The sequence below is a fragment of the Saccopteryx bilineata genome, chromosome 9 (genome assembly GCF_036850765.1).
Source record: "Saccopteryx bilineata isolate mSacBil1 chromosome 9, mSacBil1_pri_phased_curated, whole genome shotgun sequence".
In the NCBI taxonomy this organism is placed as follows: domain Eukaryota; kingdom Metazoa; phylum Chordata; class Mammalia; order Chiroptera; family Emballonuridae; genus Saccopteryx; species Saccopteryx bilineata.
The window spans coordinates 30,601,663-30,619,252 of NC_089498.1; the positions used below are offsets into that span (position 1 = coordinate 30,601,663).

The 17,590-nt window shown below is 41.5% G+C and overlaps 1 protein-coding gene and 1 non-coding gene across 2 annotated transcripts in view; one reads left to right on the forward strand and one right to left on the reverse strand.

Annotated features, from left to right (window-relative positions):
• Nucleotides 1-17,590, forward strand: part of GAN (gigaxonin) — a 78,249-nt gene that overhangs the window by 4,115 nt on the left and 56,544 nt on the right. The gene's annotated exons all lie outside the window — the stretch shown is intronic.
• TRNAS-GGA (transfer RNA serine (anticodon GGA)) lies at nt 16,388-16,463 on the reverse strand. Its single transcript has one exon. It is a non-coding gene; the product is annotated as a tRNA-Ser (tRNA).

A 17,590-nucleotide genomic window follows, 5' to 3' on the forward strand; every position in this document is an offset into this window, starting at 1 on the left:
TGTATCAGATCTTGCAGGGAGCTGTTAACTTTTCTTAAAGCAACTTTCTTGCAAACTGGATTGCTGTTTTAATGAAAGAAGAAAATGCTAACAGCTGGGGAAACTGTCCAGTAAGCTGGTTAAATATAGACTAATAGTCGAGAATGTTATTAGAATTGACAGGTTAGAAAAAGCAAAATGATATATACTGCCTGCCTTCTTAGTGCTTTGTCCTAGCAGAACTCTGCGCAGGAACTGCATTTTAACCTTCACATTAGGAGACATTTGTGCTACTCAGGAGCAGTTGTAACTTCCTGGCTCTGTCTTAGGTAAATCAATTTGCACTCTGGATTTAAAGGTGGGTGATGGGGGGGAGTCTTTGCTATTAGGGGACTTAGATTGCCAATATGACAGCTCATCGCTGGCAGTTCAGAGGTTTGAGCAATCTCAAATTGAAATCAGTAGGTCAGAGCCTTCCTGGTATCCAGAGTGTTCCCTCTTTGGGGAAATGCTTAGAAAATCTACTCTAGATGCATTATTGTTGTAGTTCTTTTAGGTGACATCTAGCCAGCTTGAAAGAAAATTGCAAATTCCCAAACAGATGCTCTCTATTCTCTTCTCATATTTTCTTTTTATCCATAGCATTTACAACTAATATATATCCTGTATTTTACTCATATACCTTGTTGATCCTTCCCAACCACAATGTAAGCTCAGTGAGGCCAGAAATGTGTGTGTGTGTGTGTGTGTGTGTGTGTGTGCGCGCGCACGCGCTTGGGTGCACGCGCATTACTTTGTCCCTAGTGGCCAGAAAGAACAGTGCCTAGTGGTTTAGCAAATGTGAATGAGTGCCTGTTTTTCTACCACAGCGGATTGGACATTAGAAGGTTATCTCTGTTATACAGTATTTCCATTTCAGATGCTATTGTCCCTGATTGGAAGGATCATGGGACCTACTTTCTCCTTCCAGCTTTTGCTCTTGCAGCTGTGATTGTTGGTAGATGACTTGGATATCCAGCTCACTAGTCTGATAAATGAGGGATAAAATGTGTCGTTATCTAATTTGACCCACCCTGTTTAGGAATATGTACTAGTGCTTTGAAGATATCACAGGTCTGCACAAAAATCTGTAAAAGGGGGTAGTGTTCACTGCTATATAAGCTGAATTAGGAAAGGTGGAGTACCCACTTGTGACATGGTGGCACACAGTGAGAATATTTAGTTATGAGAAATGCTACTTATTGACAATAGCAGTAATCTAGGTGTGAAATATTACTAATCAAAGTAGCACAGCCAAAAAGGACTTCAGAACTCTAGTCCAATTCTGTTAATTTACAAATAAGAAAAGGCATTAGTGACTTGGCTTACGATGGTTACTGATACTTAACCCTTTGAGTAGTGAGTTTTTTTTCATGCTCACTAACTCCCCGGAGTTTTTTTCAAAAACTGAAATTAGTTCCAGTTTTATTAACTTAAAATCATATTTGTTTGACAACCAATTTATGGAAACAAGAAGAACATACATTTACCTTTTTTTAATGTTACCTTACACATTTTTAAAATAAATTGATCATACTCTGGATGGTCAGGAGGCTTGAGAACGTACATGAACGTTCGTACTGTTGTATTAGAACAGCGAGAAACAAACGTCTTGCCACACAATCAGTCAATTGGCCAAATTAAGAAATTAAAGAGTCTTTAATTAACCAGCTGCACGGACCACATGGAGACCTAAGTCGTTCAAATTAATGTGGCCAGGAACACAGTTTGGAGCTGAATTTTAAAGGGAAAATTACATGGGCCCTGGCCGGTAATTTGGCTCAGTGGTAGAGCATCGACCTGGCATGCAGGAGTCCCGGGTTCGATTCCCGGCCAGGGCACACAGGAGAAGCGCCCATCTGCTTCTCCACCCCTTCCCCTCTCCTTCCTCTCTGTCTCTCTCTTCCCTTCCCGCAGCCAAGGCTCCATTGGAGCAAAGTTGACCCAGGCGCTGAGGATGGCTCTATGGCCTCTGCCTCAGGCACTAGAATGGCTCTGGTTGCAACAGAGCAACGCCCCAGAGGGGCAGAGCATCGCCCCCTGGTGGGCATGCCGGGTGGATCCCGGTCTGGCGCATGCGGGAGTCTGTCTGACTGCCTCCCCGTTTCCAACTTCACAAAAATACAAATAAATAAATAAATAAAGGGAAAATTACATACTGACTGAGGAATGGGGAGGAGAGGAAGCATAGCAGTAAAACAAAGCAGTGAAACAAGCTTTCTTACAATGTTTATCTATAGGGTTAATTCAGGGAGAAACATTCTGAAAACACCTGCAACTTTGCAAAGATAGCCCAAGGCCACAGTCTGGGAAACCAGCCTCAAGGCCAGGAATAGGGAGTCTTTTCAGAAAAAGTAAGTTCTGCTGAAAGTCTCTTTGTTTTAGAGAAAGTAAGTTTTTGCCAAAAATTATTCATGTTAAGAGTTTTTCCCACACTTCAGTACTACTCAAACGGTTAATGGTTGAATTAAGATTAGATGCCAAGTTAATGACACCTTATCTCCTACTCATTTACCATACCAATTTATAGTGTTACTCGTATTTAACTATTCTTTGTGTAAACTCGACTACTAACTGACTTACAAATATGTTATGATTTTAAGGGCTTATTATGTACTTTCACATACTGTCTCATTTTGGTTTTTATTTTCAACCATCTTGTGATGTAAGTAAGGCAGTATTTTTGAAGCTTTAGGAATAAACATGGATCAGTTAATTTTTTTTTTCAGTGACTAATTGCTTTAAGTTTTATTTGGCTATTGAAGTGGTAGAATGTTCTTGAAGGAAGGGTTCTTTTAAATTATCAATCTCAAGGCCACTTAAAAGTACTGTGACTAACCTGTATTACTACTTGGAAACAAAGTGCTTAGTAATTTTCTATACGATATTGGTCTTTTATAATATATGTTTTGTTTGAACAGAACTTGAAAGAATTATGTTGTACTCTTATTGATCAATGTCACCCCATTAAATTTAATTTCTAAATAGAAAATAAGAAAAAGAAAAGAATTATGTTGAAACAAAATTTGTATGTTCTAGAATTTGATGTTTCTTACTTTCCCTTTGAAGCTTAAGCATTTAGGTCTGTGATATCATTAATGTATGGATTGGGTGTTCAAAAGTTTGGCAATCTCTGAAATTATTATAAAAGTCTGAATTTTGTTTAAAGCCTATATAGTTAGCTTAATTTTATTAACTGTCTTAAGCTTCTGAAGTTAAATGGTTTGGAAACAATGTTGTATATTGCTTCTCTATGCAATTCAACTTTGTCAAACCAGCAATTAAAGCAACTCATTTGGCATACTTTCTACTTACTATAGGAATGTCTTTTAACCTAATTTATTGGTTTAATCTTTTTCTGTGCTTTATCTTTGGTTTAGCATTTGTTTTTCTTCCTGATCATCTTATCAATTGTTACCACACTAGAAAGACTTTTCAGTGTAAAAGGAAAAAGCCAGAAGAAAACTCAACTTTAGCAACAAAACCCTAACGATAACCTGAACAAAGAATGGGTAGAATATGTCATGCAGCCTTAGAATACAGATGCTGCAGGGAGTCCGGCAGGACCTTCCATAGTCCATCACCCAGCTCAGTGAGTGGGATGCTACTTTCACAGCACACCCTCTTCCCAGCTTTTCCTCATTCTGATCCCTGTGTGACATTTCCCCCTTGGTTTAATGGGAAAACAATCTAAACATAGCTGATGACCTTTAAGAATGACGAAATTGAATTCATGGATGTAATGACCCACAGAATCTTTCCATCCTCAGCAATCCTGAAACCTTCTGGGAAAGGTTCCCTGAGGCTTACAGGAAATTTTCCTTTCTTCTGACTATTGCAAAGTTTGCTGTTCTTCGTGTCTGAGGCTCTTCTGATTCTGGCACAGTCCCACTGATGTGATCTGGGGTTCAGACTCCTTTCTCTCCTGAGCTGTGGCTCTTGGGGAGTAATGTATGTGAAAAGGATTTGAAAATGAATTACTTTGTGATTCTGCAGTAACATTATAGTAACTCTGTACAGGTTCTGATCCTCTATTCACTTTTGAGAATTTCAGGTTTTCTGGGGAATCTGTTGGAACATTAATTTTGTTCAGCTTTTAGTCCCAGAGAGTAACAGAGAGGAGGATTCCCAAGATTTTTGGATCCTTTGATAAGTCAGCCAACAGTACAAGTGGCAAGCCTGCCCCCCCAACCCCCCATATATATATATTAGAGAACACCCGTCTAATGAAGGTGGAGTGGAGACATTGGGCCTAGAATTCAGCCTGGGTCATATTGGACAACTCTTCTGGGACTTAGTTCCCTCATGTGTAAAGTCAGGTTGGTTGGGCTTCATGAACAGCAAAACCCCTGTCTAAATTATATGGTTTTAAGCTATTTTCATTTTGTTTTGTGTGTATATGTTGCAGGGAGGGGCAGTGTTTCTGTTCTTTCAGGTTTATTGTATCATTTAAGTTTTGCTATACATTGACATTAAAGCATTTCCTTTGGCCTATCATACAGGCCTTCTTGGTTGATATGCTACATATAAACCCAGCCCTGTGGAGTTATTTTGTAACAAGCATTTATTTTATGCTCCTAATCTGGATGTGTTCCAAGGTCTAATTATTGATGAGCCTGTTTTGCCATTTAAATACACAGTTTGACTCATAGATGATGCTGATGAAACTACTTAAGGAGACTAATATGATCTCTGTAGGAGTCCAAGTTTCATAGTACCATAGAAATTATCATCCTTTCTTCGGGCCCCGGAAAATTGCCCTGTTGTTCATGGGTAGCAAAGTTCGTTAGTAGAGTCTGCTGTGTGAAGAGCATGCTATTGGTCCCCAAGTCCTGTTTCTTCCACTTGTGCTTTGCATTTATAGTCACCTTGTGTAAATAGCAGCTCCTGAATGATTGTCATAAGGATTTTTAAAATCAGTACAGAGGTTTTTTATTGTTTTACACTTACCATGTCATAAACTCACAGGGAATGGCTTCCGTCGGCTCTCAAAAAGTGTGCTTCTCTGGGCAGAGCAGGCTGGCGCTTCAGTCAAACCTGGACACCTTTCTTTTCCGCTTCCTTCTCTTTCTGATCATTTTCCTTCACACATTTCAGGAAGCTTCCTTGGCTCTTCAAGTGCTTAATAGGCTCAATACGTACATAAATTCTCTTGGCAAGAATCTTAACTAACTGTTTACAACAATGCCCACTGCATGCTGGGTGATGTAGACTCTGCCAGTTTTGCCATGGCAACATTTGTGGGCATTTTGTTTTCAACAGTGTCCATTTCCTTACTGTCTACAATGTCACCTTTCATGTAGATTCGCATGTATGTGGCCAGAGGAACAACTCCAAGTTTTCTGAAAGGCCTAGAGAATATACAGCCAATGCCTTCTCCTCTCTCCCTTTGTGTTGGTCATTTTTTGCAAATTACTGGAAAATGGTGGTTCTGGCCAAAGGTAATTGTCGAGGGATTTTGAATAGCAGTTGTAACCTGGTAAGTTTCCTGGTGCTCAGGGGTTCAGGTAGAAGCTCCAGGTTCTGAGACCCTTACTGAATCCTGAGCATCTTTAAAATCAACTTGACTAGTCCTGGCCAGATGGCTGTGTTGGTTAGCGGGTTGGACTAAGCTCAGAGGTGGCCAGTTCAGTCCTTGATCAGGGCACATACAGGAGCAGATCCGTGTTCCTGTTTCTCTCTCCCCACCCCAGGCTCTAAAATCAATTTTAAAGTCAAATTGACTGTATCTGTTTCTTGCTGTACTCTTACAGTGATGAGAAATAAGTTGGGTCTGAATGTCTTTTAATGGATCTGAGCCCTGCCTGTTTTTTGTCCAACTGCTTAAAAAGATGAAATCTATCCTGAAGGGTTTACACTGTCATGGTTGACAGTGATGCTTTTTTCTCTCCCCTCCCCCTCCTCACTCCTCCCTTTCCTTTTTCGTATTTGCAGTTGGGTTTGATTAAACCCTGTTCTTATGTGGATTTTTCAAAAGTGATATTAAAGTATGTTCATTTTTAGAAGGTCAAAGAAATATTTTCCTTGGGCTTCTAAGGGAACAAAGCACTTAAAAATTAGAGCTCTCAGTTTAGCATAGATTATACATTTCAGTTGAAAATTGTTTATTTACACAAGACAGCGCTGCCACTGTTAGTAGCAGTGAATACTCTAATTCTGGGGAGGTTTTTCATCAAATGATGAAACAAATCAATAAAATTCTTATTAGACTAGCGAATCTAACATAAAGTGAAGTGTAGAATGTTTAGATTTATTGTTGAACTTTCCTAAGGATTATTTTGAGTAATAGTAATATGACAGAAATGATAGCTACCTCTAATGAATACTAACTGGTAAGTCCTCAGTCTTATACCTACGCCCTTAGACTACCTCTTCTTATGTCTGTATTTTCCCCTGCAAGTCCTCTTAAGTGCTCTGAGAGTAATTTTTATTATATAACGTACAGCAGGGGTCGGGAACCTATGGCTCACAAGCTAGATGTGGCTCTTTAGATGGCTGCATCTGGTTTGCAGACAAATCTTTAATAAAAAAAATAATGTTAAAAATATTAAACAGGCCCTGGCCGGTTGCCTCAGTGGTAGAGCGTCAGCCTAGCGTGCAGGAATCCCGGGTTCAATTCCCAGAATCAAACAAGGCACACAGGAGAAGCGCCCATCTGCTTTTATACCCCTCCCCCTCTCCTTCCTCTCTGTCTCTCTCTTCCCCTCCTGCAGCCAAGGCTCCATTGGAGCAAAGTTGGCCCGGGTGCTGAGGATGGCTCTGTGGCCTCTGCCTCAGGTGCTAGAATGGCTCTGGTCACAACAGAGCAGCGACCCAGATGGGCAGAGCATCGCCCCCTGGTGGGCGTGCCGGGTGGATCCCGGTCGGGCGCATGTGGGAGTCTGTCTGACTGCCTCACCGTTTCCAACTTCAGAAAAATACAATAAATAAATAAATAAATAAATAAATAAATTGTGTGTATATATATATATAAAAACATTCTCAGGTATTACAATCCATTCATTTCCTACCGCTCATGTTCATGGTTGTGGGTGGCTGGAGCCAATCACAGCTGTCCTCTGGGACAACACCAAATTTTTATTGGATAATGTGTAACGTACACGGGTTGTTGTATGGCGCTCACGGAATTACATTTTAAAATATGTGGCATTCATGGCTCTCTCAGCCAAAAAGGTTCCCAACCCCTGACTTACAGAGTCAAGGAGAATGCTTTTCCACATAGAAATGCTGGCTCTTTGGATTTACATTTTCATAATGTAGACTGTCAATTACAAAACTACTTTATCCATTATTTTTTGTTTTTTTCAGCACTTTATATCTTTTTTATTTTAGTGGGGTGATATTAATAAATCAGGGTACATATGTTCAAAGAAAACATCTTCAGGTTATCTTGTCATTCAATTATGTTGCATACCCATTGTTTAACTGTTAATCAGTTTGTCTCATGATAGCAGAGTGAGACTTAAAATCTATTTATAATCTATAAAGAAAGCATAATTAGGACAAATAAGGAGTCATTTGGCTTGTGAGTATCATGCTTAAGTCTTTTAGAGAGCTGTATCAACCTTCCGAAGGATACATGCCTGTCATTTTCTGCACTAAGCTTTAATAGAAATGAGTAATTTGTAAGGTAGAACTCTAGGTTAAGGGTGGAGATGCAGGGGTTTGGGGTGTGACAAGTGGCAGACTGGTTGCAACCTTGACTTTGAGTGCTTCCCATGGGCTCATTGCCTCCTAAAACATGAATTCAAATAAGGAAGAAATCAAAGGCTCAGGTAAAGGTGACAGCTATAACTCTATGGAGGGTAAAGGTCGTGTGTCCACCTAAATGCCCTTCAGGGCCCAGCCAGAGCTCTTGACCCCTGTGCTCAGAAAAACAGACTGAAGTCTTTTAAGTATTTATTAGCAAAGAACAACTTAGCCATAAAATGATGAGCTAACGTTTGCTGCTTCCATTTCTCTTTGGGAATTAATTATAATATTTTTGTCCTCTATTCAGACATATTAGAAAAATAGAATACTTAGGGGAAATACTATCTTGGTGAAATATTTTGATAGATAAAAGAGTTAGCCTTCAAGCAACAAAGCTTTGAGGAGCAGGATATATCATAAGTGAAAGACAGAAGGCCTGATTTTTAAAGATAGATTGTTGAATAATTTTATATAGAGCAATAAACTGTCCCATGCCTTCCTTTTTAATGTACTAATTGCTTACAGGTATTTTGTGATTCTCTCAACTATTAAGTATTGTTTTAAATCTTTATAGGAACAGTGTTAAAGACCACTTGGTGGTTGTGATTTTTATGTTAACATGGTAAAGTGAGTAGAATTATTGTGAACATAGTTTTGTGTCAGTCGGTTCCTGAACTGGGAGAAACCCCCCATTGAGGATGTGACATGTGTTTGGTATGAGTCTCTTCGAACATGCAGAGCACATTCCTTCACTGGAGATAGCCGCCAGTTTGAGTTAAGTAGGGTCGTGAGAGTGGTGAGCATCCCTAGAAAGGTCGGTCACTGATCATTGTTTTTATTCTCCCCCTGCCATCACCCACTTCTGCGTCAGGGATGGAACCGGAAGCCACTGGGCCCATCCATGGTCTTCTTGCCTCGCCTTCCTTTTGGTTGGTATAAGGAAGTTTCCCACTGACCTCCAGCTTCCACCAAACCTAGAGTGGGAACTCTGCACTTAACCTAGCAAATTAAGGACTTCTCTTTGGCTGTGGTTTTTGTTTGCTTGCTTTTTTATTTTGTTGCCTCACTCCTTAAGTATACTGTCTTGTGTGAGCAGAGCTACCAACTTTGTCCCCTGCCTGGAAATGATAATCCCTGTTGGCAGGCAGGGAGTGAAATTCCCATTTTTTTTATCACCTGCAGTGGAGCAGGGACAGGAGTGGCTCTGCTTCCTTTGTTTACCATCTTCTTTCCTGTTGATGGGAAAGGGTTTAGGGAAATATTCCCCACTGTCACAGCTGTTACTACATTCTTTAGAAATGTCATCACTTCTCCCGGGATTGTGCTTACCATTAATAAACTACAGTTCAAGAATTAGCATTATCTAAAAGTATTGATGTGTACTGTGTATTAATTAATCACAGATGCAGTTCCCTGAAAAGGTACCTTATGTGATTAGTATTGATGAGGGGCCCGATTATAGGTTTTCATTCAACAAATACACAGGAGATACCCAGTATCAGCAACAGTAGGTGCTGGGGCGACTGTGGTGACAAGACAGACAAGAAGCTTACATTTCAGTAGTTTACGGAGCAAGCCTTCCAAGACTCCATATTCGGTTTTCTCCCATTAATCGTGTCAGAGCTGAGACCGGGGAGACCTAAATCACTCAACTTATTTGTTCTACCTCTTTGGGGTAGGAAAGGAAATAAACATAAAGCAAATGGTTCTAAAATTATTTTTGATGTCCATGTAATTTTTCAATAGTGAATATCCTAGTGTTGCATAGTAGTATCAGAATTTCAAGACCGGGGAAAGAATAGATAGATTAGCTTTATCTTTGGAGTAGACACTCTGAAAGTCTGCTCTAAAAGTATATTTGAAGGATTTATCTGCTCATTCACTGCTATTTTAGTAACTCCAGTTAATCACATGTACAGAAACAACTTTTTTAAAGTAGAGAACATACATTCTTGATGAAGGTTCCCTAATGTGCTTGTTCATTCACTAAACTTCTGCATTGGGCGGAAGGGCTCTGGCATGCATGGAATCCCACTGTGGGGGCCGACTAGGGGAGAGTTCGGTTACAGGCATGTCAGGGATAGACGGGGCTGCTGCTGAGGACTGTGAGAAGCGCGCACCACGCAAAGGAAATGCCATTTCAGCTGGGATCTAAAGAGGAGGAGCAGGACTGGTGGGGGACAGGGGAGAGAGGGAGGGACAGGAAAGCAGGACAGGATGGTAGAGTGGTGTGAAACAGGAGTAGAGGGGAGGGCAGGGTCCTGGCACCCTGAGTTTAGGTGGCCTCGCACTGCTCCCCAGTGAGATCTCATCTTTCGTGTAACATCTCCGAGTTATTGAATGTGTATTGGGAGCTGGCGAGGTGTGTGAGAGGGACCCAGAAAAGTCTCTCAACTTAGTTTAGTCCTCGTGAAAGAGTTTAAGTCTTATTTTAAAGGTTATGGATAGGTATTGCTGGGTTTTAAGGAGAAGGTGTAGTCTTACTAGGAGGGTGCCACAGTTGGTTGGACAGGACATAGGATGCCTTGGATGAAGGTGCGTCAGTGGAGTTGAGTGAAGTGGCTGGATTAGAGATGTTGGACTTGTCAATGAGAAAAAGGAAAGACCAAGAAGAGATCACTTACTTATTATCACCAGTAAACAATGCTTGTCATCACTTACTGGGAGTATTGAATTAGGGACAGTGTAAAAGATTCTGTAAACTGTAGAACCTGTTCTCAAAGTTTAGAGTTTAGTTGTGAAAAAACAGAATGGAATAAAAGCTATTTTAATTGTATAGATGTCTAGCAATGGGAGGCCTGAGGAGGAAGAACTACTTGTGTAATTGCATAAGCTTTCAAGGGAGGAAACTATTTGAACAAGACCTTGGAGAGGAGCAGTACGGGGCGGCGGTGGAGGGTAAAGAGAGGGGCACAGGGGAGCATTCAGGTAGAACGCAGGTGTAAGTGCAGGAACAGAAGGCGTGCACTCAGGGTTTTAGGTACCCTGAAGGGACTAGAGGCTTGGATAGGAATGGTGGAGAATGTGGATGGACAGGCAGGTAAGAACAGGATTCTAGAGTGCCCAATTAGTTTAGATTGATTTTTATTCAATTATGAAACAATGGTACTTATAATATGAATGGAGCTGTACTTTAAGAAGGTAACTTGTTTGTTCTGAGGACTGAAGTTGCTGACTGATGCAGATTAGCACAGCATGGCAAAATCCAACAGCTGATGTCAGGGATTAGGGAAGAAAGCAGCTGGCTGCTACTTGAACATGAAGAAGAAGGAAGAGATAACAAGTTTTGAGCCTGGCTGTTTAAGAAAAGGGGGGAGATAATCTGTCTTTGATGTGTTAAATTTGAGATGACAGTTGCCGTAAAAGCACCTTAATTATACTCTCCTAGTTCTCGAAAATTCTACGCAGTCCTTCATGTATCTCTGAATGTGGGTTTTTGTTTTTGCATGTGTTTCTTCCCTCTGCTTTTTTTTTTTTCCTACAGAGACAAAGTGAGATTCAGAGAGAAGGATAGAGACAGACAGACAGGGGACGGAAAGAGATGAGAAGCATCAATCATCAGTTTTTCGTTGTGACACCCTAGTTGTTCATTGATTGCTTTCTCATATGTGCCCTGACCACGGGCCTTCAGCAGACCGAGTAACCCCTTGCTCGAGCCAATGATCTTGGGTCCAAGCTGGTGAGCTCTGCTCAAACCAGATGAGCCCACGCTCAAGCTGGCGACCTCAGGGTCTTGAACCTGGTCCTCCGCATCCCAGTCCAACGCTCTATCCACTGCGCCACCGCCTGGTCAGGCCCCTCTGCTTTTCTTGACCTCCTGCTTTTTCTGGCCAATCAATTTATATTTATTTTTCAGGATCTTGTTCCAGTATCCCTTCTTTGTCACATTTTCCCAATTCTATGAAACAGTCACTCCTTCCCACAGTCTCCGTCAGTGTATTGTGTGCCTTCAGTTCGCCTCTGGTGTTGCATGGATCAGCCTTCTATTCAGGGAGGAGAAACAGAACAGACAGATGGACTGGGTTCTTTTAAAGCCCTCATCTTTTATATCTAGGGCCAGAGGCACTAAGTCCATTAGCTCCATTAGTGGAATAAGAGAGTTGAGTTGACTGCAGTCTGCAAGTACTGATGATGTACAAGATCAGAGTTCAGGATGTTGTGTGCACAGTGCTTCCTAATAGGATCAGTCTTTTTGCTATAACATTTTCTTATGTGGCTCCATATTGCTGTTCCATATAAGGGACAAAATCATCTGACAGCAGAGTTTAACCTACAAGAGAGTCTTCAGTTTTGAAATGTTTTAGACGGCACAGTCAGCTCCCAGAGAGCTCATTTCTGGTGCCAAGAAACCTGGGAGAAGAAGGCACCAAATTCTTTATTCAGAAGTAGTAGCTCCAGTGAGAGCTTTTGTTACAACATGACTAAAGAATTTGTTGAAGCATTTATTCCTTGACAACACTTTGGAAAGCATTTTTCAGCTTGAAGTTGTTTGGAAAAGTTTATAACAGTAGATTATAAATTGAGGTGCCAGAAGCAAAAAGGTGGTTTTAAGATTGAGTTTAAAGATGCTAAAGTGAAGTTTAGACAGAAGCTGCTCTCATTTATTAAAGGAAACCGAAAGGGGGTGTGTTTCAGCAGTAGTTTGTTTGTTTTTTTCTTTCATTTTGGGGTTTTATTTTCCCTACTCCCACTATCTCCTTTTTTCAAAAGAAGAGACAGGTTTCTTAACTTTCACTCAGTACTTTGATTTGGCTATTTTGAAAGGATGAATTCAAAGATAACAATCCATTTATATAAATTCTTACCTTTTCTGTGAATTTATTCAGGAACTCTCCTGTCTCTGCCTTTGGGAAGGCCTAACCCTTTCTTAAAACTCTTAACATTGGGAAGGAGAGGCCAGAAAGTGAGTAGAAATGCGGACCTTCCTCTGCAATACGGAGTTTTTACAGTATTTCATGCCATTTGTAGAGAGCAGCAGAAAAGACCCAGATGGGCCAGTTTTTAATTAGAAAGGGAAGCCTTGTAAGAGTGCCCCAAATCAAAGGGACTCACTCTCCAGGTCATCACTGGCATGGAACCTCGAGGTTATAGAAGGAGCCTCTTCTAATGTCATCGAAAAATCATACCGAAGTAGAAAATCTGGAACTGTTTGACAGGTCGAGGCACGAATATCTGTCTTTTATGTGTATTTCCAAAAGGTCAGGGTGTGACCAGAACAAGGAACCAGGCTTGTTTCATTCTAGAAGAATTTTTTGCTTCACAAGTTGCTGCATCATGATTCTGTCTTTGAACTCATCTTAAGATTTTTAACATGCATCTTTGAACCTTGTCTTTTAAGACATAAATTTTATTGGCTGCTTTACTTTAAAAATTAAAAGAACTAGATTTAAATTTTAAGAATCTGTTATTTTACATAAAAGTTATGGAAAATCACAGGAGATTTTATTTATGTCACTCTAAATTAATTTGATTCTGAACAGTATACTTAATATATTGTTATAGTTGTTTTGAGATCTAAATACACATTATTTATAGTTCATTTTTTACTTAAAGTCATTTCCTATTCCTCTTATATTATATCTCAGTGTAATGCCCATAATCATTTTTAGTACTATTTGTTATTACATCATATTGCTGTTTCATATAATTTGCTTCATCATTCCCTGATTTGATATTTTAATTTCTAGTTCTCTTTTATTCTGAAACAAATTTTAAAAAAGCTTTGGGGATTTTTTTCCTTTGTATTTTTTGTGGATTCTGGTAAACCAACTTTGAGGACTATGTCCCTGGTATATCTGGTTCTGAAGATAGAAACTGGTTTGTCCTTGTTATGTGAGATCAGATTATTGTCCAGGAAGACATATCATGTAAAAGTTATAAAAAGATAAGTGGCATCTAAAAATCATACCTGAGTAGAAAATCTGGAATTGGCAGCATATATCTGACATTCTGCATTTTTTTTTTAGGTGAGAGGAGGGGAAATAGCCAGACTCCCGCAAGTGCCCTGACCAGGATCCACCAGACAACCTCATCTAGGGCTGATGCTCAAGTACTGAGCTATTTTTAGTGCCAGAGGCCGACACTCAAACCAATCAAGCCATGAGCTGCAGGAGGAGAAGAGGGAGAGAAAGAGAGGAAGGGTGGGGAGAAGTAAATGGTCTCTTCTCCTGTGTACCCTGACCAGGAATCAAACCTGGGATGTCCATACACTGGGCCAACTCTCTAACCACTGAGCCCTGGCCAGGGCCATGTTTTTTCCTTAGATCTGTCACCATGCCTTGTCACTTTAGCAAGTGGTTTCTCAAAATTATTATTTTTAACATCTGTTAGACTGGATTTTAAAATGTATGTTTGCTGGCTAACACCCTTTGCTGGTCTCAGCCCACCTGCACCCATGCGTTTTTAAAATAAATTTTCTTTTTGGAAAAATAAAAAAATCATTTAGAGCAGGTTGGCAAACTTGTTCAGTAAAAGGTCAGACATATTTTAGGCTTTACAGGCTACACATGGTCTCTATCATACATTCTTCTTTATTTTGGTTTTAACAACCCTTTACAAATACAAAGAGCATTTTTAGTTCAAAGGTCATACAAAAACAGGCTGTGGGTAGCTTATCCACCACTGATCTAGAGTATTAGATTTTTTAAATTTTGTTCATAAAAACTGTAACTCTGAAGGTCAACTTTAATGCTGCTTAAATGTCAGTAATGGTGGGCATGCTGTCTTCTGCAGAGCAGGAAGTGACAGTCTGACTGACTCTTCTTGGCCCTCCCTCCCCAGCTTTCCATCCAACTTCTCCTTTTTCTTCTAGGATGTACAATCTCATCCTTCTCCTTTAGTTTTTTTTTCCTTCTCTCAACAATATGCTTAAGACTTTTTTTTTTTTTTTTTTAAACAGGGACAGAGAGAGAGTCAGATAGAGGGATAGATAGGGACAGACAGACAGGAATGGAGAGAGATGAGAAGCATCAATCATCAGTTTTTCGTTGTGACACTGTAGTTGTTCATTGATTGCTTTCTCATATGTGCCATGACTGCGGACCTTCAGCAGACTGAGTAACCCCCCCACCCTGCTCGAGCCAGTGACCTTGGGTCCATGCTAGTGAGCTTTTTGCTCAAACCAGATGAGCCCGCGCTCAAGCTGGCAACCCCGGGGTCTCGAACCTGGGTCCTTCCGCATCCCAGTGGGACGCTCTATCCACTGCACCACCGCCTGGTCAGGCAAGACTTTTTTTTAAGAAAAAGCACGTATGCACATGAGTGAGAGAGAAAGAGAGAGGGGGACAGACAGACAGGAAACAAGAGAGATGAGAAGCATCAATTCTTCATTGCAGCACATTAGTTGTTCATCGATTGCTTTCTCATATGTGCCGTGACTGGAGGGCTCCAGCAGAGTGAATGATCTCTTGCTCAAGCCGGCAACCTTGGCTTCAAGCTGGCAACCTTTGGGCTCAAGCCAGCCACCATAAGGTCATGATCCTATGCTCAAGCCGAGGACCTCGGGTTTTGAACCTGGGTCCTCTGCATCCCAGTCTGATGCTCTATCCACTGCACCACCACCTGGTCAGGCTGCTTAAGCCTTTTCCAGTGCCTGGTATATAGGACATGTGCAAAGGTTGAATGAATGCATCTGTTAAAAGCAAACAAACTGTGTCCTTTTCTAACAAGTGCACAGTTTCCTTTGCTAGCAAGATTCTTGCAAGAAGCATGTTTATCTTGTACATAGTCTTCTGTTTTTTCCTTCACTCTGCGCTTAGACTCCTATCTTATCACTCTTCTTAAAATAATTGCTAAGTATAATCACCAAACCAACTGAAAACTTTTAAGTGTTTGTCTTACTGGACCTGTCTGCTGTATTTGTCACTCTTGGTCATTTTTTTAACACTTGGCCTCCCAGGGCTTCTCTGACACCTTTGACCCATTTCCCCTGCAGTCTGCTTTTCTGGCTCTCCTCCCTGTCTGTCACTATACTCGATGTAGCACAAGATTCTGTCCTTCCCCTCTGCTCTCTCCATGGCAGTCTCATACACTCCAAAGATGCCCCTGCCTGTGCTCTCTCCTGAGCCCAGGCCTGTGTATCCATCAGCCTGCTACACTCGTGGCCACCTCAAACTCAGACAAGGCCTTCTCCCTCTGCCCGCAAGTACAGTAGGTTGTCCTTCATTTACTGTGCAGGGTAATTTGCTGCCAGACTCCCCAGGAGAAACGTGGGAGTTCTTGGGGATGCCACCTCCTCCTTCACTCCTCAGCATTTCATTGGTGCCGAGACCTATCATTCACACCCTCAGCTCTCTGGAATCTGCCTCTTCTTCTCCATTGCCACTGCTCGTATTCTAGCTCTTATTAATTCTGAATTATTTTTTTTTTTTGTATTTTTCCGAAGCTAGAAACGGGGAGAGACAGTCAGACAGACTCCCACATGCGCCCGACCGGGATCCACCCGGCACGCCCACCAGGGGGCGACGCTCTGCTCACCAGGGGGCGATGCTCTGCCCCTCTGGGGCTTCGCTCTATTGCGACCAGAGCCACTCTAGCGCCCGGGGCAGAGGCCAAGGAGCCATCCCCAGCACCCGGGCCATCTTTGCTCCAATGGAGCCTCGGCTGCGGGAGGGGAAGAGAGAGACAGAGAGGAAGGAGAGGGGGAGGGGTGGAGAAGCAGATGGGCGCTTCTCCTGTGTGCCCTGGCCGGGAATCGAACCCGGGACTTCTGCACTCCAGGCCGACGCTCTACCACTGAGCCAACCAGCCAGGGCTAGTTCTGAATTATGATAGGATCTCTTACTGGTTTGTCTGCCTCCATGTTCTGTTCCACACTGCTGCTGCCAGAGTGATGTTTGAAGTATGTAATTACGATAGATCATGTTTAAAACTCTGAAGTCTTTGGAGACGTGGTTGACTCAGGCACTGGGGTGGAAAAAATACACCACGGACCTTAAGTATTTGTTCCAGAAAGTGAGGAGGTGCTTGGAAGAAGATCGAGACTTTTTGGAAGAACATAGGCACCTATCTGAAAGTACTCCTAGTGACCAAACCTGCAATTATTATTATTTATTTATTTTTTTAATTTTAGTGAGAGGAGGGGAGGTAGAAACCGACTGCCTCCCGCATGTGCCCCAACTGGGATCTACCCAGAAAACCCACTAGGGGGCGATGCTCTGCCCATCTGGAGCCCTTGCTCCATTGCAGCTGGAGCCATTTATTAGCACCTGAGGTAGAGGCCATAGAGCCATCCTCAGTGCCCGGGCCAACTTGCTCTAATCAAGCCATGGCTACAGGAGGGGAGGAGAAGAGAGAGACAGAAGCAAGAGGGAGAGGGGTGGAGACGCTGATGGGCGCTTCTCCTGTGTGCCCGAGCTAGCGCTCTACCACTGAGCAAACCGGCCAGAGCCCAAACCTGCAATTATTTGAACAAGAAAATGAGTAACAATAACATTGCCTTATAATCCATGGAATAAAATAACCATTCATGTGTCTATGGATGAATAAATGAAGGATAAATAAAGAAATAAATGGGGTTGAAGAGATAGCTCTTTCTTATAGAAGAATTTCAATTAATAAATGTAGAAGGAATAAGAGAGTAGAAAATCATTCTTTGAACACCATAGTAATAATTGTTACAGGCAAGGTCCACTAGTGGATACTAAAATTATTAAGCCAGAGTGTGAGGAGAAAAAGGTTATTTGTATATTTTCAAATTATCGCCTCAAATATTTATTTGTAACGGGGAAATAGTAAGTTTAACTTTGTAATGGAGAAACCTGACAGACATTACCATAGCCAAATAGCCAAGGTTAACATCACCAGTAATAATACGTGTTGACATCATGTTCTCCCCAGTATGGTGTGCAACAGGGCATGACAGTTCTTCTGTATTGTTTCT